Source organism: Erinaceus europaeus, chromosome 5 (genome assembly GCF_950295315.1).
Source record: "Erinaceus europaeus chromosome 5, mEriEur2.1, whole genome shotgun sequence".
Classification (NCBI taxonomy): domain Eukaryota; kingdom Metazoa; phylum Chordata; class Mammalia; order Eulipotyphla; family Erinaceidae; genus Erinaceus; species Erinaceus europaeus.
In genome coordinates, this window is record NC_080166.1 from 60,390,119 (window position 1) to 60,416,445 (window position 26,327).

The 26,327-nt window shown below is 46.7% G+C and overlaps 1 long non-coding RNA gene across 1 annotated transcript in view; it reads left to right on the forward strand.

The window, feature by feature from the left end:
- Positions 1-20,330, forward strand: part of LOC132538619 (uncharacterized) — a 26,347-nt gene extending 6,017 nt beyond the window's left edge. Inside the window, exons 2-3 of the long non-coding RNA XR_009549962.1 lie at positions 10,715-13,073; positions 19,595-20,330. This is a non-coding gene — a long non-coding RNA (uncharacterized LOC132538619). The remainder of the gene's footprint in view (positions 1-10,714; positions 13,074-19,594) is intronic.
- Positions 20,331-26,327: the final 5,997 nt, after the last annotated feature.

Genomic DNA, 26,327 nt, shown 5'->3' on the forward strand with positions numbered 1-26,327 from the left:
ACACATCCTATATGTTAAGAAGACTCAGTCTGTGTTTTAAAAACTTCGAGACATACAATTAATTTTCCCCTCTCATATTAATTAGTGATTTATATAACTACACTTTACTAGGAGTGTACATAAACACTATTCCCACCACCAAAAGACAGTGACCCATCCCTCCTACCCACTCCCACCCCCCACTGTCCCAGGAATCTGCATGTCTACCCCTCACCACAGGGTTTTTACTTTGGTGCCCTACTTACAATTTGGTCAGGTCCTGCTTTTAGTTTCCCTTTCAGATCTTCTTCCTCAACTTCTGTTGATGAGTGGGATCATCCCATACTCATCTTTATCTTTCTGACTTAGCTCACTTAACATAATTCCTTCTAGCTCTGTCCATGATGGGTCAGAGAAGGTGGGTTCATTGTTCTTGATAGCTGCATAGTATTCCACTGTGTATATATACCACAGCTTTCTCAGCCACTCATCTGTTGTTGGGCACCTTGGTTGCTTCCAGGTTTTAGCTATTATGAATTGTGCTGCTATGAACATAGGAGTCCACACCTCTTTTTGGTTGGGTGTTATGGAGTCCTTGGGGTATAAGCCCAGGAGAGGAATTACTGGATCATATGGAAGGTCCATGTCTAGCCTTGTGAGAGTTTTCCAGACTGCTCTCCACAGAGGCTGGACCAATTTACATTCCCACCAGCAATGTAAAAGGGTTCCTCTGTCCCCACAGCCTCTCCAGCATTTGTTGCTGCTGTTCTTTTTGATGTATGCCATTCTTACAGGAGTGAGGTGGTATCTTAGTGTTGTTTTAATTTGCATTTCTCTGACAATCAGTGACCTAGAGCAGTTTTTCATATGTCTGTTAGCCTTTTGGATCTCCTCTGAGGTGAATGTTTTGTTCATATCCTCTGCCCATTTTTGGATGGGGTCATTTGCTTTTTTGGTGCTAAGTTTGCTGAGCTCTTTATATATTTTGGTGATTAGTTTTTTGTCTGATGTATGGCATGTGAAGATCTTCTCCCATTCTGTGAGGGGTCTCTTTGTTTGTGTGATAGTTTCTTTGGATGTGCAGAAGCTTTTCAATTTGATGTAGGAGTTCATTGTTCTTAGTAGCTGCAGAACGAACTGGGATTCTTATGCACTTTGCACCACCTGTGCTTAACCCGCTGCGCTACTGCCCGACTCCCCTAATTAATTAATATTTTATTAAATGCCTGAGAGTGGGTTTGAAGGTAAGGCATCATTTAATTTGATAAATTCAATTTGAGCAAAGCAGTCTGAGTCTGCCCACATCCCCTAAGCAAGACTGGGGGGTGGCTGGGAGGCACTTGCCCTCCTTGGCGTGTGGCCACCCTTCAGACAGGAGGGAAAGAGTCTCATGCCAGCCACCTTGTCCCTGGGCAGAGCTGCTCCACGGAGTCTGCTGGGACCCAGGGTCAGGGGTGAGGCCTGGGCCTTGGAAGCCCTTCCTGCCCGGGGTTCCATGCCCAGGGCGGTCTGTGTCCTTCCTCACACCGGAGTTTATTCACTAGGGGGCCAGGGCTCTATTTTTGGTCTGCAGTGAATTAGCTGAGGGAGGGTGGGGGGCGGGACACTCAAGGAGCTGATTCACTGGGTCAGGCTGCCCCAGGCACTCCGCTCTGAGCTCTGAGTCCCCCCAACAGAAGCTGGCAGTGTGCATGCAGGAGGCCCTGGGTTCACTGGGTGACCTCCAGAGCCCAGGGCCAGGGCAGAGGCAGAGGGAGGGAAATAGGAGCCTCAGAGCAAACTGCAGGGGAAGCAGCACCCCCCACCCCACCCCCCAGCACTGCTGTTGGCCTGTGAAGCCTGCCATTCTTTCTTTTTTCCCCCTTTCTTCCTTTCTTTTTAATACTTATTTATGATGTTTTTGTTGCCCTTGTTTTTATTGTTGTAGTTATTACTGTTGTTATTAATGACGTCATTGTTGAATAGGACAGAGAGAAATGGAGAGAGGAGGGGAAGACAGAGAGGAGGAGAGATAGACACTTGCAGGCCTGCTTCACCGCCTGTGAAGTGACCCCCCTGCAGGTGGAGAGCAGGGGCTCGAACAGGGATCCTTACGCTGGTCCTTGAGCTTTGCACCATGTGTGCTTAACCCACTGCGCTACTGCCGGACTCCCCCCTTTCTTCCTTTTTTTTTTTTTGCCTCCAAGGGGCTCAGTGCCAGCACTATGAATCCACTGCTTCTGGTGGCCATTTTTTCCCATTTTATTGGATAGGACAGGGGGAGACAGAGAGGGAGAAAGAGAGACACCTGCAGACCTACTTCACCAGTTGTGAAGTAACCCCCTATAGGTGGGGAGTAGGGGTTCAAACCCAAATCCTTGCGTGGGTCCTTGCTGACCCATACTATGTGCACTTCACCTGGTGCACTGCTGCCCGGCCCCCGGAAGCCCTTCTTTCTAAAGGAGACACAGCAGAGCATCCTCTCAGAGTCAGAGGGAGAGGGCTTCAGCAGGATCAGCAGGAGCGAGCAAGATTGTCTGGGCCTGCAGACATGTCTGGAGTCGTGGGGCTGAGGTTATAACTCGTAAGCTCTTTTTTCTGGTTTGTGCAGAACAAGTCTCTTACCGTCTGGTCCTGACATCTCTTGTGGAGACAATACCCTTTATCTTTAAAAAAAAAAATTATTTATTCCCTTTTGTTGTCCTTGTTGTGTTATTGTTGTAGTTATTGCTGTTGTTGTTGGATAGGACAGAGAGAAATAGAGAAAGGAGGGGAAGACAGAGAAGGGGAGAGAAAGAGAGACACCTGCAGACCTGCTTCACCACCTGTAAAGGGACTCCCTTGCAAGTGGGGAGCTGGGGGCTCAAACCAGGATCCTTACACCAGTCCTTGAGCTTTGTATCACCTGCACTTAATCCACTGCACTACCACCTAACTCCCCCTTTATCTTTTTTAAATTTTTATTTATTTATTAGATAGTTATTGTATAGAGATAGCCAGAAATCAAGAGGGGAGGGGAGATAGAGAGGGAGAGAGGCAGAGAGATACTTGCAACACTGCTTCACCACATGTGAAGCTTTCCCTCTGCAAGTGGGGACCAGGGTCTCAAACCTGGGTCCTTGAGCATTGTAACGTGTGCATTCAACCAAGTGTCTCACCACCTGGCCCAGAGAATGCCCTTTATCCTTTGTCCTCGTGGGCACATAGTAGAAGTGTCTGGGTAAGTAAACAACTGCCCATGTACTGACCTTACTATGTTGGCTAGAGAGAATGCAGACAGACATCAGCAGCCCTGGGGCTCTAGTGCAAAAGGTAAAGACTTGGACTCACAGGCATGAGGTCCTGAGTTGGATTCCTGGCATCGTGTGTGTCAGGGTGATGACCTGGTTCTCACTCTTTCATAAACAAACAAGTTTTTTTTTTTTTTTTAATTTAAACACTGGAAGGAGGAGATAGTATTGTGGTTATGCGAAGGACTTTCTTACCTGAGGGTCAAAGGTCTCAGGTTTAATCCCAAACATCACCATAAACCAGAGCTGAGTAGTGCTAGAGTTTAAAGAAATAAAATAAAATAAAAGAGGCCAGGTGGTGGTACACCTGGTTGAGTGCACACATTACAGTGCGCAAGGTCCTGAGTTCAAGCCCCCTGTCCCCGCCTGCAGGGGAAAGCTTCATGAGCAGTGAAGCAAATCTGCAGGTGTCTGTCTTTTTCTATCCCTGGCCCCCCTCAATTTTTCTCTGTCCTGTCAAGCAAAAAAAAAACAACAAATTAAATAATAATAATAATAGGAAAGAAAAAACTGGCCACCAGGAACCATGGATTTGTGTCAGCACCAAGCCCCAATGATAACCTTGGTGGTAATAAAAATATAATGAAGAATCAATATATAAATAAATTGGGCAGGGGAGATACAATAATAGTTGTGTAAAATGCTTTCATGCCTAGGGGCTGGTCAGTGTTGTACCCAGCAGAACGCACACATCACCTTGCCCAAGGACCTGGGTTCAAGGCCCCAGTCCCCATCTACAAGGAGGAAACTTCACAAGCAGTAGAGCAGTGTGGAAGGTGCCTCTCCTCTCTGTTCCCTTCCCCTTTCAATTTCTGTCTCTATCAAAAATAAATAAATAGGGACTGGGTGGTGGCACACGCGGTCAAATGCACAGGTTACAGTACGCAAGGACTAGAGTTCAAGCCCCTGGGGGGGGGGGCTTCACAAGTGGTGAAACAGGTCTGCAGGTGTTTCTCTGTCTCTCTCCCTCTCTGTCTCCTCTTTCCCTCTCCATTTCTCTCTGTCTCTAGCCAACAAATGAATAAACAAAACAAAACAAAATAAAATAAATCCTTAAAGAAAAAAAATATTTTGTGCCTGAGGTTCCAAGCAGCACCCCAGCCAGAGCTGAGTAGTGCTCTGGGAGGGGGGGTAGGGGAGGGGGGTCGGATGGTAGCTCAGAGTTAAGCGCATGTGGCACAAAGTCCAAGGATCCCAGTTCAAGCTCCTGGCTCTCCACTTGCAGGGGGTTGCCTCACAAGCAGTGAAGTAGGTCTGCAGGTGTCTATCTTTCTCTCCCTCTCACTGTCTTCTCCATCTCTCTCAATTTCTCTCTGTCCTATCCAACAATAATGACAGCAATAACAATCACAACAACAACAAGGGCAACAAAATGGGGAAAATGTGCTCTAGGAGCAGTGGATTCGTAGCCCCAGCGATAACCCTGGAGGTGAAAAAAAGAAAAAAGAAAAAAAATTAAATAAAATATAAAAGCTGAAATTTTCAGGGCAAGGGACAAAGTCAAATAAACAAAGAGATCTTTCAACATCTATTTGGTGAACGAATCGTCAAGGCTCGCAGAACCATCTGTGAGTCTCTTTGCCCCAAACAGCCAGCCTCCTCTACACCTTGCCAAGAATGTCGCTCCCATGCCATCTCTTCTGCCGTCAACACCTTCCAGTCCACATTCCTGGACACGTCAAGCTTTCCTTGGAGCCCCAGGCCTTCCTGCCTCCACCCCCACATCTTAGGTCAGCCTTTGGGGTTGGGGAGACACTGCCTTTCATTCCCATCTGACCGTCCGTCAGCAGTGATCCTTAATGCCCACACTGGGTCCTTAACAGCATCAGAAGGACCCTCTTTGCAGGGGTAAATAGCAGAATGGTTATGCAAACAGACTGTCATGCCTGAGGCTTCTAAGTCCCAGGTTCAATCCCCTGCACCACTGTAAACCAGAGCAGATCAGTGCTCTGTTAAAAAAAAAAAAAAAAAGGACCCTCTTTCTCCTTCCCCCCTTACTTCTCCACTGCTGTGACCCTGGTGGTCCATCCTCCTGACTTCATCCTGTGGGAATACCATGGAGATTAGCTCATGCGCAAGGGCAGAGCCTTCTGACCCTGTGTGTTAATGTTTGGCAGCATGGCTGGGAGAGGAATGAGGCTATGAGACCATGGAGAAGCCCTTTGGCCTTCTGAGGCCAGCCAGCCAGCCTCCAACAGCCCCTAATTTGGTCCATCCTCCCAGAGGGATAAAGAATAGGGAAGCTTCCAGTGGAGAGGGTGATACACGGAACTCTGGGGATAGGAGCTTACAATCTTATTAATCATTATTAAATCAGTAATAAAAATAATTTAAAAAGAAAAAAGAAAGGGAGAGAAGATAGGATCATAGGAAAAATGGGCAAATATATATAAATATAGACATTTGTAGAAATAAGGGTCATCTGACAGGCTGGGGGTATGGATCAACCTGCCAACACCCATGTCCAGCAGAGAAGCAATTATAAAAGCCAAAACTCTCACCTTCTGCACCCCATAAAGAAGAATTCTGGTCCAGGGTGAAGGTAGATAGCATAATGGTTATACAAAGAGACTTTCATGCCTGAGCCTCCAAAGACCCAGATTCAATCCCCCACACCACCATAAGCCAGAGCTAAGCAGTGTTATAGTAAACAAAAACAAAAACAAAAAAGAAAGAAAAAGAGAAGAAGAAAATGTTGTTCCATACTCCCAGTGTGGCAGAAAAGATAAGGGGAAAATGACCAGCAGGCTCTGAAGTCCAACTCCATTGGGACCCAGAGAGAGAAGAGGAAAAAGGGAGGGAGGGACTTTTTTTTTTTTTTTTTTAGCACAGAGAAATCAAGAGGAGGGGAAGACAGAGAGGGAGAGAGACAGAGAGACACCTGTAGACCTGCTTCACCACTTGTGAAGTGAAAAAGAGACATTTGGATGTAGTAATAGGTGTAGGTACGACTTGGAGAGGAAGAGAAGGTGGGACCTTATTTAAAAAGGTGGGAGCCAATCTAGACAGATAGCTGTAGAAATAATAATTGACCCATATCTGCAACCTTGGGAGAATTGCTGTAGCTTCTAATGGAGGGAGTGGAGACACAGAACTCAGGTGGTGGGAACAGTGTGGAATTACACCTCTCATCTCATAATTTCTGTAAATCAATATTAAATCACTAATGAAAGAGTTTCGGGGCCAGGTGGTGGTGCACCTGGTTGAGCGCCCATGTTACAGTACGCAAGGGCCCAGGTTTGAGCCCTTAGTCCCCACCTGCAGGGGAAAAGCTTCACAGATGGTGAAGCAGGGCTGCAGGTGTCTCTTTTTCTTTCCCTCCCACTCTCCTTCTCTACCACCCCTTTCCCTCTCGATTTCTGGCTGTCTCTAATAAAGATAATAATTTTTAAAAAATGTCAACACACACACACACCAAAAATAAGACTCTATGGGGAGACCGACCTGTGAGCCTTCCTGCTTCTCAGGCTCTGCTTTCTCCTTTTTTCCTTCCTTTCTTCTTCCTTCCTTCCTTCCTTCCTTCCTTCCTTCCTTCCTTTCTTTCTTTCTTTATTTCTTTCTTGTTCTTGTTCATTTGTTTCTTATCAGATCCTTGCTCAACTCTGGCATATGGTGGGTGCTGGTGACTGAACCTGATAACTCAGAGCCCAGAGCCCCAGCTATGGGAGTCTTTTTGCAGAGCCCTAATGCTATCTCCACGCACTCCTGCTTTCTCCGTGGCAAGGCACACACACCCCAGCCTGCAGAATGTATCTGCATCCGCCTTGCCACCTTCCCTGGACACCTCGTCCCCCACCAAGGGCTTCTTCCTGCACCTGGGAACCAGCTGGACTTTGGGGAGCTTTACAGGCCCTGGGCCACAGTCACTGCTACTGCTGGGGCTGCCAACACCTTGGCCCAGTCCCCAGATCAGGGGATGGGGGTCTAGAAAAAGGAAGAAGGATACTTCACTTGGTCAGTCCTCTGGCAGAACAATGGTGTGCTATGGTCTCTGGCAGTAATAGAATCAGAGCTAGAGGGGGTCGGGTGGTAGCACAGCAAGTCAAGCACACGTGGCGCAAAGCACAAGGACCGGCATAAGGATCCCGGTTTAAGCCCCTGGCTCCCCACCTGCAGGGGAGTCGCTTCACAGGCAGTGAAGCAGGTCTGCAGGTGTCTATCTTTCTCTTCCCCTCTCTGTCTTCCCCTCCTCTCTCCATTTCTCTCTGTCCTATCCAACAACGAACGACATCAACAATAACAATAATAACCACAACAACAATGAAACAACAAGGGCAACAAAAGGGGGAAAATGGCCTCTAGGAGCAGTGGATTCATGGTACAAGCACTGAGCCCCAGAAGTAACCCTGGAAGCAAAAAAATAATCAGAGCTAGAAGTGGGCCTGCCCTGTTACCCTGGGGATAGATCCTATGGAACCAAACACACCCATCCAAAAAGATCTGTGTGCACATGTGTTCATAACAGCACAATTTGTAATAGCCAAAACCTGGAAGCAACCCAGGTGTCCACCAACAGATAAATGGCTGAAAAAGTTGTGATCTAGATACACAGTGAAATACTATTCAGAGAGAGAGAGAGACAGACAGACAGATGCCTGCAGACCTGATTCACTGCTTGTGAAGCATCCCCAGGAGAATTCTTCAGGGAGTCAGGGCCTAGAACCTGGATCCTTGTACTTAGTGAGGGAGATAGCATAATAGTTATGCAAAGAGACTCTAATGCCTGAGGCTCCAAAGTCCGAGGTTCCCCTGCACTACCATAAGCCAGAGCTGAGCAGTGCTCTGGTTTAAAAAAAAAAAGGGGGGGGCTGTGTGGGTAGCACAGTGTGTTAAGTGCAGGTGGCACAAAGCTAAGGACCGGCGTAAGGATTCTGGTTCGAGCTCCTGGCTCCCCACTTGCAGGGGAGTCTCTTCACAAGTGGTGAAGCAGGTCTGCAGGTGTCTATCTTTCTCTGTCCTCCCCTCCTCTCTCCATTTCTCTCTGTCCTATCCAACAATAAAGACAGCAATAACAACAACAATAATAACTACAACAGTAAAACAATAAGGGCAACAAAAGAGAGAAAAGGAATACTACTGAGCTATTAAAAATGGTGAATTCACCTCCTTCACCTCATCTTGGATGGAGCTTGAAAGAATCAGGTTAAGCAAGATAAGCCAGAGAGATAAGGATAAATATGGGATAGTCTCACTCATTAACAGAATTTGAGAAATAAGAACAAAAAGTGGAAACACAAACTAGAACTTGAAATAGGTTTAGCAAAGGCTTCTGGGGAAGGAGAAGGAGGAGAGGGGGTTTGAGGTCCCAGTGCATTAAGGTGGAGAGGGAACTAGGCTGGGGGTGAGAGTGTTTTGCAGACACCAATCATGATAAGGTGTGAGATTTTGACCCATGTGTAAACAACTGAACTTATCGTAAACCATTAGCCCTCCCAATAAAAAAGAAAAAAAGGAAGGAGAAGAATCCAATTTGAAAAGTGTTTTGTTTACAGCAGAAAGAAGCTAATAGTTAAACCATTTTTCTTAACAGATTGTGCTGAAACTATATTCACAGGCCATTCATGAAGACAAAGCAAGAAGCCAGGGTTAAGTCCCTTCTAATTCATGCAAGACTTGGGCACCAAACTACACAGAATCTTGATGTCATCTTGAGTAGCTTTGATGTCGAAACAGACATCAAAGCTAAGGGGCTCAGGCAAGGGAGATAGCACAATGGTTATGCAAATAGATTCTCATGACTGAGGCTCCAAAGTCCCAGGTTCAGTCCCAGGTATCAACATAAGCCAGAGCTGAGCAGGACTCTGGTAAAAATAAACAAATTAAATAAATAAAAGTTAGCTGGGAAATGGATTTAGCAGCTCTGCAGAAGTCATGTAGTAGGGTGGGAGAGAGAAAAAAAAAAACTTTTTAGAAGATTGTGGTGACCAGACTTTTTAAAAAAAGTTTTTCAGACCATTTAAAAAAAATTTTAATATTTATTTATTTTCCCTTTTGTTGCCCTTGTTGTTTTTTTACTGTTGTTGTAGTTATTATTGTTGTTGATGTCGTCATTATTAGATAAGACAGAGAGAAATAGAGGAGGGGAATACAGAGAGGGGGGAGAGAAAGAGAGACACCTGCAGACCTGCTTCACCGCTTGTGAAGCGATTCCCTTGCAGATGGGGAGCCAGGGGCTCTAACCAGGATCCTTACACCAGTCTTTGCACTTTGAGCCACATGCGCTTAACCCGCTGTGCTACCGCCCGACTCTCGACCAGTTTGTTTTATAATGAGTTTGATCTACTTTTTCTTAGAAAGAGGGAATACAGGACAATAAATTTTAGGTTCCAGTCTCAAAGTAAGGGCTGATAGGACAGAGAGAAATTGAGAGAGGTGGGGGAAAGAAAGAGAGAAAGAGAGAGAGAGGGAGAGGGAGCGAGCGAGAGAGAGAGAAACCTTCAGACCTCCTTCACTGCTTGTGAAGCTTCCCCAGGGGAGTTCTCCAAGGAGTTAGGGCCTGGAACCCAGATCCTTGCGTGGATCCTTGCACTTAGTACTATGTGTGCTTAACCAGGTGCACCACTACCAGGGCCTCCAATTATGTATTATTTCAGTAACAAAGCCTGTATTAGATCATGGCATCAGACTAATTGCTTATTTTAAACTTGAATAAAAAATTACAAAGGTGGACTCATTTGAACAGTACACTGCTTTGCCATGCGCATGACGAGGTTTGATCCCTGTCCCACCACACTGAGGGGAGCTGTGGTGCTGTGGTCTCTCATTCTCTCTGTGTGTACTTCTGTTACTATCTAAAAAGAGAATTAATTAAAAGACATAGAGGCACATACAATAAATTAATATTCTTTCTTTTTCTGTTCTTTTCTTTTTTTTAACACTGGGGCTCAGTGCCTGATATAGACTCCACTACTCCCACCAGTCATTTTCCTTCTCTCTTCTAGATAGAGGGTGAAAAACAGAAGGAGAGAGAGAGAGAGGAGTAGCCTGGGAGGTAGTTCCGTGATAGGGTGCTGGACTTACAAGCATCAGGTCCTGAGTGTGATGCAGAGAAAAAGAGTGATCAGAGGACTGTTCTGTTCTGATTTATGGTATTTCTGGGGATTGAACCTGGGCCCTCAGACTTCAGAGCGTCAGGCATGGAAGCTGTTTGCATAACTATTATGTTGTTTCCTCAGCCCCTTTGTTGAGTTTTTTAATTTTATTTAAAATTTTGTTATTATCTTTATTTATTGGATGGAGACAGCCAGAAATCAAGAGAGTAAGAGAGGGAAGAAAAGAGAGAGAGAGGAAGAGAGAGAGAAGAAGGGAGATTGAGAGACACCTGCAGCACTGCGTCGCCACTCATGAAGTTTTCCCCCTGCAGGTGGGGACTGGGGTCTTGAATTCAGGTCCTTGTGCACTATAATGTGTGCACTCAACCAGATGAGCCACATGGCCCTGATTTTTTTTTTTTTAATCAATTCTAGTTCCCGCCTTGGCAACTGGAAATGACAAAGTGTTAGAAGAAGAAGGAGAAGGAAAAGAAGGAGGAGGAGGAGGGAGAGGAGGAGGAGAAGGAAAAAGAAGATGAAAGAGGAGAAAGAAGAAGGAGAAAGGAGAAGAGAAAGAAACTCACAGATGAAAGCCAAAAGTGGAAGAATCAGGATCGGACACCCTGGGCAGCTAAGGGCAACAGATGCAAGTCACTCCCCATGACTGCACATCCAGATGAACAGAAGGCAAACAAGAACAGGCCAGAGAGGGCTGTTCAAGCAAACAAGGAAGATTCTATAAATAAACCAGGGGAGAAAAAACACACCAGTCTTAGCGGATGAGCTCATCATGCTGGGTCCGGATAGGCATCTCTTATTCCTCTCTTAATTGAAGTTTGTGAGAGGGAGAGCAGAAAGGAGAGGAGTCAGGCAGCTGGCCCCTGAGGACCAGGTTCCAAGAAGTCACCCCACTTTTAATTAGACACCGCTGGAGTTAAGGAGGCTCGATACCATCGCTATGGACAGGGCCCTGTGTTTTCACGGACAGGCCAGCCCCACCCTTCCCACCTACCTAGCCAGGCACCCACCCACCCCTGGTGGCCTGCCCACAGTGAGCAAAGAAAACAGGAAGGAGTTCCCAGACGGGAAGAGGCAGAGGAGGGCGCTGTGGAAGGAGGCCAGCTTTTTGTTCTGAAGGGTGGCCGGTGGGCAGGCCTAGGATGGCTGGGAGATGCAGCTGTCCGGAGCTCTGGGCATGGGGCACACGACCATGAACTAGAGCCCCAGCCTCCACGAGCTCCCCTGTGGGGCCCAGGTGGGGGAGAAGTTAGAGAGGAGCTCACAGCATGAACACACAATACAGTCACACAGGCAAACAGGCCACGGACATGGATGGAGCTGGTGGCGTGGGGAAGGTCCTACTGAATCACCACTTGGAAGTGAGGTAGCAGCCCTGTCCTATAAGATTCTAGAGGGAGAGTCAGAAAATGGCTGTGGGGGAGCGAGGTGGGGGGTGGAGCCTCCAGGTGGTAGCTCACAGATCAACATGTTTGAGGACCAGAGTTCAAGTCCCCCACTTCCCAGTTGTGTGTGAGGGGGGGGGGGGCTTCACAAGCAGTTAAAAAAAAAAAAACTGCTGTGGTATCTCTCTGTCTCTGTCTCTCACCTTTTTTTCTGTTTGCCTCTAGGGTTATCTCTGGGGCTTGGTGCCTGCACTAGGAAGCCACTGGTGGCCATTTTTTCATTTTTTAAAATTGAATAGGACAGATAGAAATTGAGAGGGGAGGGGCGGGGAGGTAGAGAGGGAGAGAGACAGAGAGATACCTACAGACCTGTCTCGTTGTTTGTGAAGTGACACCCCCCCCCCCCGCAGGTGGGGAGTGGGGAGCTCAAACCAGGATCCTTGAGCAGTCCTTGTGCTTCATACTCTGGGTGCTTAACCTGGTGAGCCACTGCCCGGTCCCCTCACCTCTTTTTTTTTTTTTTAACATTTTTATTTATTTATTATTGGATAGAGACAAAGAGAAGTTGAGAGAGGAAGGGGAGATAGAAAGAGAGAGACATGGGAGTTGGGTGGTAGCGCAGCGGGCTAAGCACATGCGGCGTGAAGCATAAGGACCTGCGTGAGGATTCCAGTTCGAGCCCCTGGCTCCCCACCTGCAGGGGAGTCCCTTCACAGGCAGTGAAGCAGGTCTGCAGGTGTCTATCTTTCTCTCCCCTTCTCGGTCTTCCCCTCCTCTCTCCATTTCTCTCTGCCTTATCCAACAATGATGATGGCATCAACAACAACAATAATAACTACAATAATAATAAAAACAACAAGGGCAACAAAAGGGAAAATAAATAAATTTTTAAAAAAGAAAGAAAAGGAGAGAGATAACAAACTCAGAAAAAAGAAAACAAATGACACCATCCAAAAATGGAGAGAGGATATGAACAGAATATTTTCCATAGAAGAGATACAAAAGGCCAACAAACATATGAAAAATGCTCCAAGTCATTGATGGTCAGAGAAATGCAAATAAAGACAACAGTGAGATACCACTTCACTCCTATGAGAATGTCACACATCAGAAAGTGTAGCAGAAACAAATGTGGAGAGGTTGTGGGGACAAAGGAACCCTCCTGCACTGCTGGTGGGAATGTCAGTGAGCCCAGCCCCTGTGGAGAACAGTCTGGAGAACTCTCAGAAGGCTAGAAGTGCACCTGCCCTATGACCCTGCAATTCCTCTCCTGGGGATATATCCTAAGGAACTCAACGCATCCATCCAAAAAGATCTGTGTACACCTATGTTCACAGCAGCACAATTTGTAATAGCCAAAACCTGGAAGAAACCCAGATGTCCAACAACAGGTGAGTGCTGACTAAGTCGTAGTCTATATACACAATGGAATACTACTCAGCTATTAAAAGTGGTGAATTCACCTTCTTCACCCCATCTTGGATGGAGCTTCAAGGAATCATGTTAAGTGAGATAAGTCAGAAACAAAGGAATGAATATGGGATGATCTCACTCATAGAGAGAAATACCAGAAAGTGTGGAAGCAAGCCCCCGTGATAACACTGGTGACGGGCTTTGGGAATGTGGTAAAAGCCGGTTGGACAATGCCACAGAGACCCAGGGGGACAGGAGCAGGGTGGGGTCTGCGGGGGTTTTCCGTGATGTGGTGCAGGAGATGGAAGCCAGGTTCTCATGCGTATGCCAAGACTTACTGACTGACGTATTAATTCATGAAAGAGAGGAAAGGGAGAGAGAGCATCACTCTGGCACATGTGATGCTGGGGAATCAAATCAAACTTGGGACCTCATGCTCGAGAGACCACTTTTTTTTTTCTTATTGATTTAATAATGATGAACAAGATTGTAAGATCAAAGGGGTACAACTCCACACAGTTCCCACCACCAGAGTTCCCTGTCCCAACCCCTCCATTGGAAGCTTCCCTATTCTTTATCCCTCTGGGAGTATGAACCCAAATTCTTTATGGGGAGCAGAAGGTGGGAGTTCTGGCTTCTGGAATTGCTTCTCTACTAGACATGGGTGTTGGCAGGTGGATCCACACTCCCAGCCTGTTTCTGTCTTTCCCTAGTGGGGTAGAGAAAGAGCCTGGCGCTTTATCCCACGTGTCACACTAGAGGAAAGGGAATAAAACAAACAAAAAAAAAACCCCAGCTACTGAAAGTAATAGAGCCAACCAGGCCCTGAACCCCAGTGTTAACTGTGGCAGCAAATAAATGACTTAATAAATTAATTAAATGTGGAGAGGGGAAAGGAAAGAAAGACTGGAGACGAAGAAGAAAAAGAGGAGGAAGGGCCTGCAGGAGCGTGTAGGGTGCCTAGAAGAAATATGAAATGGGAATGGGGTTGGGTCTGGGGAGCCTGGGGTAGAATGCACGGGGTGGGGGTGGGGAGCAAGCACTTCTGTCAGCACTGCTGACGGGTCAAGAGAGATAAAGTGGGTAATTAGAGGACAAATAGCAAATGACCTCACTCTCTGTGGGAGCTAGAGAAACAAAACAAAAGGAGCAGAGTCACTGGGAAGCCATCCCTGAGACCTGAGACCCTGACACGGAACTGAGGCCGCCAGTGGGTGCGAGGGACCTAGTGGGCTGTAAGGAGAGCTCAGCGGTGGGTAGCGCACACAGGGCAGGCGGGCAGCTGCTCCCCTGAATGACACTGCCTTGGGGGGCCTGCTGCCTCAGTAAGAGCTGAGGAGTCGGGAGTGGCATGTGATGCATTGACTTTGGCAAGCCGTCAGTCACTGGTGACCTCACCAGAGACACCGAGATAAGAGCAGATGAGATGTGAGATAATGGAGATGAGAGTCAAGGGGAGTAGGAAGAGAGGGAAGGAAAGTGAAGAGGATGAGTGCTGGGCTGGGCAGCTCAGTCCCAGCCAGATCCAGGATTTATTACCCATAGGGCCCTGGGCCAGAGACTTCAATGTCATGCTTCAGTCTCCTTGCCTTTAAAATATGCTAACGGGTGGTCTGGGAGGTGGTGCAGTGATAAAGCTTTGGACTCTCAAGCATGAGGTCCCGAATTCGACCCCTGGCAGCACATGTACCAGAGTGATGTCTGGTTCTTTCTCTCTCCTCCTGTCTTTCTCAAAAATACATAAAATCTTTCAATGGGATTAAAAGCACATAGTACTAAGCACAGGGACACCCACACAAGGATCCGGGTTCAAGCCCCCAGCTCCCCACCTGTAGGGGGGATGTTTCACAAGCAGTGAAGCAGGTCTACAAGTCTCTCTCTCTCTCTCTCTCCCCTTCTCTCTCAATTTCTCTCTATCCTATCCAATACAATGGAAAAAATGGCCACCAGGAGCAGTGGATTTGTAGTGCTGGCCACTGAGTCCCAGCAGTAACCCTGGAGAAAAAAATAGGGTGGGGACAGGGTGGGGAGGGTTCAGGTTCTGGAACATGTTGGTGGAGGAGGACCTAGTGGGGTTTAGAGTGTGATGTGGAAAACTGAGAGATGTGACACATGGACCAACCACTGTATTTTACTGTCGACTGTACACCATGAATCCCCCCGATAAATAAATAAATATATATAGAATAGTGCTCTGCTTTGTCATGCACACAGCCCAAGCTTGAGCCCCGCCATCAGTGCACTGGAGGAAGCTTCAGTGCTATCGTCGTGTCTCTCTCCCTCTCTCAGCTTCTCTGCCCTCCTATCTAAAATATTAATGACAATGATGATGATCACGATAGGACTGTTTCTCATCAAATTTGGTGGATGTGCAACCTCCTGTGAGCTGGGGCTTACAGGCGACAGCCGTTCAGGATCAGTGGAATCTGAGCTCACTGCTCGGTTTTGTCTGTTTTATTATTTTTTTTTAATATTTATTTATTTCCTTTTGTTGCCCTTGTTGTTTTATTGTCGTAGTTATTATTGTTGTTGTTGACGTCACCTTTGTTGGATAGGACAGAGAGAAATGGAGAGAAGAGGGGAAGACAGAGAGGGGGAGAGAAAGACAGACACCTGCAGACCTGCTTCACCGCCTGTGAAGCGACTTCCCTGCAGGTGGGGAGCAGGGGGCTCAAACCGGGATCCTTACGCAGGTCCTTGTGCTTGGCGCCACCTGCGCTTAACTCCATGTGCTACCGCCCAACTCCCTGTTTTTTGTTTTTTTATTCACGAGAAAGATAGGAAGAGAGAGCGAAAGAACCAGACATTGGGAGTAGGGACTTAACACAGTGGGTTAAGCGCACATGGCCCAAAGCGCATGGACCGTCCTAAGGATCCTGGTTTGAGCTCCTGGCTTCCCACCTGCAGGGGGAGTTGCTTCACAAGTGGTGTAGCAGGTCTGCAGGTATCTATCTTTCTCTCCCCCTCTTTGTCATCCTCTCCTCCCTCCATTTCTCTGTCTTTTCCAACAACATCAATAACAACAATAACTACAACAATTAAACAAGGGCAACAAAAAGGAATAAATAAACACACATTTAAAAATAAAAAAGAACCAGACATCACTCTGGTACATGTGATACCTGGGTTTGAACTCAGACCTCATGCTTGAGAGTCCAGTGCTTTATCCACTGCACCACCTCCCAGACCACAGCACTCGGTTTTGAGGGGTGGTCATCACCACAATGATCTCAAATCCTGTCACTATTCCCCAGCCCTTGACATGGTGGAAGCAACTCCCCTGTCTCTGTCCACTGGGCACCTATATGCTCTTCAATCTATAGAAGCAACCGTTAGGGCTAGGGAGGTGGCATAATGGTTCTGCAGAAAGCTTTGTATAGCGGGTTAAGTGCACATGGCGCAAAGCGCAAGGACCTGTGTAAAGATCCCAGTTCAAGCCCCCAGCAATAAATTTGGGAAAAAAATGGCGTCCAGAAACAGTAGATTCATAGTGGAAGCACCAAGCCCCAGCGAGAACCCTGGAGGCTAAAATAAATAAATAAATAAATAAATAAATAAATAAATAAGCCTTTGATGCCTGAGGCTTTGAGGTCCCAGATTAGATCCCCAGCACCACCATAAAGAAAAACTGAGTGGTGTGTTCTGGCATCTCTCTCTCTCCATTCAAAACAATTAAATATGGGCCAGGTGGTGGTGCACCTGATTGAGTGCACATATTCCAGTGCACAAGAACTTGAATTCAGTGGTCCGGGAGGTGGCGTAGTGGTAAAACTTTGTACTCTCAAGCATGAAGTCCCGAGTTCAATCCCCGGCACCACATGTGCCAGAGTGATGTCTGGTTCTTTCTCTCTCCTCCTATCTTTCTCATAAATAAATAAACTCTTTAAGGAAAAAAAAAAAAGAACTTGAGTTCAAGTCCCTAATCCCCACTTGCAGGAAGGAAGCAGGGATACAGGTGTTTCTCTGTCTCTCTCCCTATCACTCTTTCCCTATCAATTCTAGCTGTATCTATCCAATAAATAAATATTTTTTTAAATTTTTTGTTTAAGAAAGGAGACATTAACAAAACCATAGGATAAGAGGGGTACAACTCCACACAATTCCCACCACCCTGTCTCTATATCCCATCCCCTCCCCAATAACTTTCCCATTCTCTGTCCCTGTGGGAGTATGGACCCAGGGTCATTGTGGGTTACAGATGGTGGAAGGTCTGGCTTCTGTAATTGCTTCCCTGCTGAACATGGACGTTGACTGGTCAGTCCATATTCCCAGTCTGCCTCTCTCTTTCCCCTGTAGGGTGGGTCTCTGGGGAAGTGGAGCTCCAGGACATACTGGTGGGGTCTTCAGTCCAGGGAAGCCTGGCTGGCATCCTGATGGCATCTGGAACCTGGTGGCTGAAAAGAGAGTTAACATACAAAGCCAAACAAATTGTTGAAGAATCATGGACCCAAAGGTTGGAATAGTGGAGAGGAAGTGTTGGAGGGTACTCACTGCAAACTCTAGTGTACTACTGCTTTCAGGTATATATTTTGCACTAGTTTATGGATACATGTGAACATATGCTCTGTCTCCTGGAACCTGGTCTATATCTAGGTTTTGGGACTTTGTTAGGAAGTGAACCACCTGGAATGGGAATGGAATTAGAGAATACTATGTAAAGAAAGGTCTCACCCGAGTAATGAAGCTGAAGGGTTGTCATTCCACACCTGAAGTCTCTGGACACAGTCTGAGCTGAAGCATGTTGAGGTAGCAGTCGTTGCGTTGATTAGGTTGCGATCGGCAGATGCAATATTATTTGATATGGATTGGGAGAGGCATGTGGGAAAGTAGGCCCTACGCTAAGTTTCCAGGACTGGGGGAAATATAGGCTCTATAGTGGAAATGTGAGGTTCTTGCTGTCTTAGGGTTCAAGAAGACAATGGATAGTTATTGTTATCATCACATTATTTGGTAATTGGGTTAACTTTGAAAAGTCCCTTTGTTAGGGTTTGCTGTATAATACCCAGTATCTTGTATATAGCTGTGCCACCGGTTGCTTCTGATCTACTTGGTCTAGGCTTTTTAGAGAGTCTGCATATCAAAGACACATCCTATATATTAAAAAGTCTCAGTCTGTGTTTTAAAAACTTGGAGACATACAATCAATTTTCCCCCTCATATTAATTAACTAGTGATTTATATGACTACACTTTAATAGGAGTGTACATAAACACCATTCCCACCACCAAAAGACTGTGTCCCACCCCCCATCTCCCACCGGCCCAGGAAGCCTCCCCCTCACCACAGGGTTTTTACTTTGGTGCCCTACTTTCAATTTATTCAGATCCTGCTTTTAGTTTCCCTTTCTGATCTTCTTTCTCAACTTCTGTTGTTGAATGGGATCATCCCATACTCATCTTTATCTTTCTGACTTAGCTCACTTAACATAATTCCTTCTAGCTCTGTCCAAGATGGGTCAGAGAAGGTGGGTTCATTGTTCTTGATAGCTGCATAGTAAAAGATAATTTTTAAAAGTGGACTTTTGGGGGCCATGCAGAGGCACGCCTGGTTGAGTACACACATTACAGTGTGCAAGGATCCAGGTTCAAGCCCCTGGTCCCCACCTGCAGGGGGAAAACTTCATGAGTGGCTAAGCAGATCTGCAGGTGTCTCTTTCCTCCTCCCCTTACAATTTCTCTCGGTCTCTATTCAAAATAAATAAAGATTTTAAAAAAATTTTAAGTGGAAAAAAAAAAATTAAGTGGGCTTTTTTTGTTTGTTTTTTTACCAGAGCATTGCTAAACTCTGTCTTATGGTGGCGCTGGGGATTGAACCTGAGACTTTGCTTCTTCAGGCATGAAAGTCTCCTGCATAACCATGATGCCCAAGAAAGAAAATATTTAGGAGGCTGGGTGGTGGTGCACCTGATTGAGCGCACATGTTACAATGTGCAAGGACCGAGGTTCGAGTCCCCGGTCCCCACCTACAGGGGAAAACTTCACAAGCAGTGAAGCAGTGCTGCAGGTGTCTCTCTGTCTCTCTTCCTCTCTGTCCCCCCTTCCCTCTCAATTTCTGCCTGTCTCTATCCAATAAATAAATAAATATAATAATAAAAAAAAAACTTAGTGGTCCGGGAGGTGGCGGGGTAGATAAAGCATTTGATTCTCAAGCATGAGGCCCTGAGTTCGATCCCCAGCAGCACATGTACCAGAAAGATGTCTGGTTCTTTCTCTCTCTCCTCCTATCTTTCTCATTAGTAAACAAATAAAATGTTAAAAAAAAAAAACTTTAAAATTTCAGAAGAAGAAGCAATCCCAGAAGCCTTCAGTTTTTGTTTGTTTGTTGGGGGGAGAATACAATCTCTGAAACAAGAGAATGGTTCTTGCCATCACACTGGGATTCCCTTTACTCAGCTCCATTTCAGGCAGTGTACATGTCTGAGAACTGATCGGTGAAGATGTTGGCAAAAACAGATCACCAGTTATGTCACACTCTCTCTCTCTTTGCCCACTGACCGCAGAGGACATCAGCCTCATCTGACTCTGAGGCCAGACACACTGGGAGGCCCCTGGGACTCAGCCTGCTGAGGGGTCAGAGGGTCGAAAGTGAGTGGCTGAAGAGGCTCCTGGCCAATCCCCAAAGATGTGTTCCAGGAAAAGGCTTAGCCAAGACTCCCATCTGTGCCAGCCAAGTGGTTTTCTAAACTGGAATTGTTGGTTGGGCTGTCTCCCTACAAGGCATCCCAGACCCTGGCTGCTGCATGAGTTCCCAGAGTTCTGGCTCTCCAAAGGCTGGGCTGCTCCTGGTTCATGCCCATCTCAACTTCTGATGCTGAAACCACCCCCCCAAGTTCTCTGGGGTGGCTCACAGCCCACACTGCCAGTCTCTGGGTTGGTATGAGGCCCAGAATCAGTGTCGCTGGCCTAATGGACAACCTGGCAGTCATCAGAATGGCACCCATTCAGTAGGAGAAACCACCACAGCCTATGAGAGATGGGCTCACAGAGAATGGCGCTGGGGGGCGGGGGATCTTATGTGCCCTGCCCTCTGAAAAGCAGGTTTATGACAGAGGAGCCTGAGGGAGTATATGTTTCTTCTAGAAGCTTCTGTGACCTAGACCTCACAGATGAAGGCCTGTCTGACTTCCTTCTATAGGACATCTGCCTCCCAGAGGGAGAGGTGGGACCACACAGCCGGAATGGCTTCAATTGACGGAACAGAGAAGCACCAAGTAAAACTTGGACTGGGTGTGTTGTATTACACCAAAGCAAAGGACTCTGGGGAGTGAGGAGGAGGGTGGAGGTGGAGAGGGTCTTGGGGTCCTGGTGCATGGGGGGGGGGAACACCTTAAGTTGGGGGATGAGGATATCCTGAAGACTCCTGTCATGGAGAGATGAGAAATGTACCCATGTGCAACAATCATACTGTAAACCATCCCCATGAGGTCTTAAAAGTTAAAGATTTTATTTAATTAATTAATTTATTTTTGCCTCCAGGGTTATTGCTGGGGCTCGGTGCTTGCACTACAAATCCACCGACCCTGGTGGTTATTTTCCCCATTTTGTTGCCCTTGTTGTGGTTGTTGTAGCTGTTGTTATTGTTGGATAGGACAGAGAGAAATGGAGAGAGGAGGGGAAGACAGAGTGGGGGAGAGAAAGACAGACACCTTCACCGCCTGTGAAGTGACACCCTGTAGGTGGGTAGCCAGGGGCTCGAACTGGGATCCTTATGCCAGTAGTTTTTATTTACTAACATGAGAGAGAGGACTAGAGCATCACTCTGGCACCTGGGATGCCTGAGTTCAAACTTGGGACCTAGGGCTTGAGAGTCCAACATCCTATCCACTGCACCACCTCCCAGGATGCCAAGTAGATTAATCAACTAAAATCAACTAAATTATTTATCTATTTGTTTGAGAGAAAAATCCAGAACATCAATGTGGCACAGGTGATGCAAGGGTTTGAACTCAGGACCTCATGCTTGCAATCTCACCTACTGCACCACCTTCCTGGCCATCAGAATGGCTTTTAAAAATCCCTACCAGCTGGGAGGGTGGGGGACACAGAACTTTGGTGGTGGATGTGTGTGGAACTTTATGCCATAATCTTGCAGTCCTGTAACCTATCTATTCATCACAAACCAAAAACAAACAAAAATGGGGACTGGGCGGTAGCGCCGCAGGTTAAGCACACATGGCGCAAAGCACAAGGACTAGCTTAAGGATCCTGGTTCAAGTCCCCTGTTCCCCACCTTGGGGGGGGGGTCACTTCATGGGCGGTGAAGCAGGCCTGCCGGTGTCTATCTTTCTCTCCCCATCTCTGTCTTGCCTTCCTCTCTCCGTTTCTCTCTGTCCTATCCAACAACAATGACAGCAATAACAAGGGCAACAAAAGGGAATAAATAGCCTCCAGGAGCAGTGGATTTGTGATGCAGGCACAGAGTCCCTGAGATAACCCTGGAGACAAAAAAAAAAAAAAAAAAGGAAGGAAGAAAAACAATAAATAAATAAGATCTCCACCACCACCCTTCAAAGAAATTGCTTAAGGACTGGGAGCATTGAACACACAGCTAGGTGCAATCTGAGGAGACTGAGCTAGTAGGGTCGGGCCAGGAGGTGAGTGAGAGGAGGCCAGTGAGCTAACAAGAGTGTTCCAGAATGTTCTAATAACCTCGGTTCTCAACTCTTCAGATGGAGAAGGGCAGAAAGGGCTGTTGGCCTCCAGACAGAGGGAGTGAACCCCTTTGGAAGAGGAATGGGGTCTGACAGAGTCACAGGAGTTACTGCAGGCAGCGGCTGATGCCCGAGGATAAGTCAGTCAGCACTAGCCATGCTCCCGGCCTTCCCTGCCTGTGGCCAGACTGCTCCATCATCCTGAACTCACAACACAACCATAGGGTGGGGACCAGAGAGCCCTGGTGACTAAATCCTCCAAGTCCCAGAAAGAAAAACAGAAATTCTTGCTGTTAGCTTATTCTTTTTTTCCTTAAATATATGTTTTAATATGTATTTATTCCCTTTTGTTGCCCTTTTTTTTTTTTTTAACCAGAGCACTGTTCAGCTCTGGCTTATGGTGATGCAGTGGATTGAACCTGGGACTTTGGCACCTCAGGCATGAGAGTCTGTTTGCATAACCATTATGCTGTCTACCCTCCGCCCCTGCCCTTCTTGCTTTCTTGTTGTGTTTGTTGTTGTTATTGATGTCGTCGTTGTTGGATAGAACAGAGAGAAATGGAGAGCAGAGGGGAAGAAAGAGAGGGGGAGAGAAAGACAGACACCTGCAGACCTGCTTCACCACCTGTGAAGCAACCCCCTGCAGGTGGGAAGCCAGGGCTCAAACCTGGATCCTTAAGCTGGTCCTTGTGCTTCATACCATGTGCGCTTAGCCTGCTGTGCTACCGCCCAACTCCCAGCTTATTCTTTTTTTAATATATGTTTATTTATGTGGGGTGGGGAGGGAGAGGGAGATAGCATAATGATTATGTAAAGAGACTGTCATGCCAGAGGCTCCCAGATTCAATCCCTTGTATTAGCAAAAGCCAGAGCTGAGCAGAGAAAGAGACAGAGGGAGAAGTAGAGGGTCACTCTGGCACATGTGATGCCAGGGCTTGAAGCTGGGACCTTCTGCTTGAGAGTCCAGTGCTTTATCCGCTGTGTCATCTCCTGAGCTACAAGATATATTTATTGATGAGAGGAAAGCAAAGGAGAGAGAACTAGAGCCTCCCTCTGGCACATGTGATGCTGGGGATTAAACTCGGGAGCTCGGGAATCGGGCGGTAGCCCAGCGTAAGGATCCTGATTCGAGCCCCCAGCTCCCCACCTGCAGAAGAGTTGCTTCACAGGTGTGAAGCAGGTCTGCAAGTGTCTCTCTTTCTCTCCCCCTCTGTCTTCCTCTCCTCTCTCCATTTCTCTCTGTCCTGTCCAACAATGACATCAATAACAACAACAATAAAACAAGGGTAACAAAAGGGAATAAATAAATATTAAAAAACAAAACAACAACAACAAAAAAAAACTCAGGACCTCATGCTTGACAGTCCGACACTTTTTCTAACGCACCACCTCCAGGTTACAGTGTGACCTCTTTGAAAAAGAGCTTTTCTTTGGAGGAGGGGAGCAGGTGGTGGCACACCTGGTTAAGCACACATAGCACTAAGCACAAGGACCTGCATAAGGATCCAGGTTTGTGCCCCCTGCCTCCACACCTGCGGGGGGGGGGGGGTTCACTTCACAAGTGGCGAAACAGGTCTGCACGTGCCTCTCTATCTCCTCCTCCCCTCTCAATTTCTCTCTATCCCATCCAATAAAATGGAAACATATGGCTGCCAGGAGCAGTGGATTTGTAGTGCCAGCACCAAGCTCCAGAGAGGACACTGGAGGCAAAACAAACAAAGAAAAAACCTTTTTTTTTTGGAACAAGTAAATTGCATACTTTACCATGTACAGGGCTCTGGCTTAGGACACTGGGACACTGTGTGGAGACACCAGAGCAACAAGACAATGGTAGAAGGTAGAGGAGTGGAGAGATCTCTCTCCCTCTCTCCCTCCACACCCCCCAAATTCTTTTATTTTATTTTATTTTATTTTATTTATTTCTGCTTTTGTTGCCCTTGTTTTATTGTTGTTGATGTCGTTGTTGTGGGATAAGACAGAGAAATGGAGAGAGATGGGGAAGACAGAGGGGGAGAGAAAGACAAGACACCTGTAGACCTGCTTCACCACCTGTGAAGCGACTCTCCTGCAGGTGGGGAACTGGGGCTCGAACCGGGATCCTTATACTGGTTCTTGAGCTTTGCACCATGTGTGCTTACCCTGCTGTGCTACCGCCCGATGCCCCCCCAAAATTCATTTTAAAGAATGAAAAAACTAACCTGAAAGGTGGCACAGTGGATAAAGCACTAGAACCTTAGGCATGAGGTCCTGAGATCAGTCCCTGGCATTGCATGTGGCAGAGAGATGCTCCGGTTCACACGAACACGCACAACACACACACACACACACACACACACACACACAACCTTTAGGGCCAGAAGCCTACACGTTAGTGGAGCCCACACGTTAACCATGCACAAGGATCCCCAGGTTCAAATTCCCAGTCTCTACCTATAGGGGAGAAACTTCATAACTTCATGAGTGGTGAAACAGTACTCAGGACTCTCTCTCTCTTTCTTTCCACCTATCACCTACCTGGGGATTGAACTCAGGACCTCACACTTGAGAGTCCAATGCTTTATCCACAACATCGCCTTTGCTGTCTTCTTATTTCTTTCTTTCTTTATTCCCTTTTGTTGCCCTTGTTGTTTTATTGTTGTAGTTATTATTGTTATTGATGTCGTCGTTGTTGGATAGGACAGAGAGAAATGGAGAGAGGAGGGGAAGACAGAGGGGGGAGAGAAAGATAGATAGCTACAGACCTGCTTCACCACTTGTGAATCGACTCTTCTGCTGATGGACAGCCGGGGGCTGGAACCGGGATCCTTCCACTGATCCTTGTGCCTTGCACCACCTGTGCTTCACCCGCTACACTACTGCCTGACTCCCTGACTCTACTGCCTTCTGGGCTGCTCACAGCCAGGTCACCCACCAAAGTGTTTCTAGGTGGTGGCTTAGGGCTTGAACCCAGGCCTGTGTGCCCTTGTTATGTATTTTTAAAATATTAATATTTAATTTTATTTCAACAAGAGAGAAATACACAGGAAGAGAGACCAGAGCACTGCTCAGCCCTGGTTTCTGGTGGTGCTGGGGATTGAACCTGGGACCCTGGAATCTCAGATGTGAAAAGCCTTTTGCAGAACTATTATATTGCCTCTCCAGCCCCCTGGGTATTTATTTATTTATTTATTTATTTATTTATTTTAATTCAGTAAAGCACCATTTGTAATAAACGTTTTAAATTTTACTTGTTTTATTTCACTTTTTATTTATTTTTTAACTTTATTTTTATTAGAGACAGAGAGAAATTGAGGGGAAAGGGAGATAGAGATGGAGAGAAACACCTGCAGCCGGCTTTCCCCCTGCAGGTGGGGACCAGGGGCTTGAACCCGGGTCCTTGCTTACTGCAGTGTGTGCGCTTAACCAGGTGCGCCACCGCCTGGCCCCTGTAATAAACTTTTAAGAAAATTGTATTATGTTTACTTATTTAAATATTAGATAGAGACAGCCAGAAATCAAGAAGGAAGGGCATGATAGAGAAGGAGAGAGACAGAGAGACACCTGCAGTCCTGGTCACCATTCATGAAGCTTTCCTCCTGCAGGTGGGGACCAGGGGAAGTAATAAATTCTTTACTTATTTATGAAAGAGGGAGGAGGAGGAGGAAGAAAAGAGAGAAGCAGAGCATCACTTTGGCAGATGCCAGGGATGGAACTCAGGACCTCATGCTTGATGGTCTAACACCTTACTCACTGCTCCACCTTCCAGGCCACTAAATAACCCTCTGTGTGCTCATAGTACTGTAATGGTTTAGTGTCTTCACACACACTATCACTAATTCTCAAGAAAACTAAGAAGTGTGGATATATTATTCCTGTTTAACAGAGAAATATGTACTTTGGCGCTATTTCTTTTTTATATGCTCCAGGCCATACAACTCATAGTTGACAAAGCTGGGACTCAAACCTAGGTCTTATTTTTAGGTCTAAAGACATTTATTTTATTTTTTAGATTTATTTTGCCACTTGGATTATCATTGGGGCTCAGTGCCTGTGTGACTCCACCATTCCATTCCCAGTGGCCATTTTTTAAATGGAGGGAGAGAGACAGAGAATTAAAGAGGTGAGAAATTTGACATGGGCCGGGTGGTGGGGTACCTGGTTAAGGCACATATTACAACATGCAAGGACCCAGGTTCAAGCCCCCAGTCCCCACCTGCTGGGGGAAAGCTTTGCAAGTGGCGAAGCAGGGCTGAAGGTGTCTCTCTCCCTCTCTATCTCCCCCCTTACCTCTTGATTTTTGGCTCTCTATCTGATAAATAGAGTAAGAAAAGAATAAAGAGAGGAGAGACATCTGTACCACTGCTCCCACCACTGCTGAGGCTTCATCCCCCTGTAGATGGGGAGTAGAAGCTTGAGCCCAGGTCCTTGCACACAGTAACATGCACACCCTATCTACTGCACAACTACCCAGTTCTCTGCTTACATAGTTATTGCTCCAGTCCAGCTTTAAGCCCTGCATCTAGCTTCTCTTGGCTCTGAGCTTTGAAAGAATGACACAGACTGAGTTCCTTAGGGTGACTCACATCTGTTTGAAGTGGTTACA